We start from the raw sequence: 1201 nt of genomic DNA, 5'->3' as shown, positions 1-1201 counted from the left end.
ATTAATTTTTTAAAACTAAATAGTTTGAAACTTTGAATACTGGTAGAATTTCTCACATAGAACACGGTTTACTCCGGACGTTTTTGACAAAATTTCATATTTTAGAAGTTATTTCATGTTAAAATTGTTGTATTTGGGTAATTTCAACCAATCAACGACGCGTATTCAATTGAAGAAAGCTACTGCTGTTTGTGATAGTAATCGAAGAGGAACAACTTCCGGGTCATCTCTACTAAATGTCACCATGAGTCTGCAGCTAGCTTTTTTGTTGTTGATGTATATGAAATTTCAAAATGCTTATTTTACAACTATGAGATGTATTGTTATTGTGATGATTTTATCTTACTATAATCAACAACAAACGCATTTTGTCAATATAAAAGTCTTCATTAGATAAAAAAAATAACATTATCAAAACATGAAGGTAAAACATAATTGTAGTGGCCGTGACAAGTTCACTCGCTGGTTGCTAGCTGATAGTGCAGAAGGGAAGGAAAGAGTAAGGAATGCATGGTGATGACTAGAAAGGAAGAAAGGATAAAGGTGGCATTGTCTTCGCATGCATTATGAATAGAACAGAGTGGTGACATTTAGTAGAGAAGTTGTTCCTCTTTGATTACTATTGCAAACAGCAGTAGCTTTCTTCATCCGAATACACGTTGTTGATTGGTTGAAATTACCCAAATACGACATCTTTAACATGAAATAATTTCTAAAATATGAAATTTTGTTAAAAACGTTTGCAGTAAACCATGTTCTACATGAGAAATTCTACCAGTTTTCAAAGTTTCATGCTGTTTAGTTAAAAAAAATTAATTAAAAGTCTGTGATTGAGATGGATATATATATATATATATATATATATATATACACACCTACACACATGTACATGCATGTGTGTGTGTATACATATGGTTTTTGTTGTCCTTTTTCCTCTAATATATATCTGCTAACTCAGAAGCCTACAATGGATGCCCTTCCTAACACCAACTATTCCAGAGAGTGTATTAGGTACCTTTAATGTTTCGCCACCATGAGTGTCTCTAGTGTGTCACTAGCACAAGTGCCTTTTATGTGTCACCAGCACTGGCCACAACTACAATTGCACTAAACTTGATGTGTCTTCTCAAGCAACATGATTCTATATATATATAGTACCTACGTGATTTACGTTTAATATATATATATATATATATATATA

General features: G+C 32.3%; 1 long non-coding RNA gene across 1 annotated transcript in view; it reads right to left on the bottom strand.

Annotated features, from left to right (window-relative positions):
• LOC128248724 (uncharacterized) overlaps positions 1-1201 on the bottom strand; it is a 36731-nt gene that overhangs the window by 12277 nt on the left and 23253 nt on the right. The gene's annotated exons all lie outside the window — the stretch shown is intronic.

This window comes from Octopus bimaculoides, chromosome 9, assembly GCF_001194135.2.
Source record: "Octopus bimaculoides isolate UCB-OBI-ISO-001 chromosome 9, ASM119413v2, whole genome shotgun sequence".
Taxonomy (NCBI): Eukaryota; Metazoa; Mollusca; class Cephalopoda; order Octopoda; family Octopodidae; genus Octopus; species Octopus bimaculoides.
This window is presented reverse-complemented; position numbering and strand designations above follow the sequence as displayed.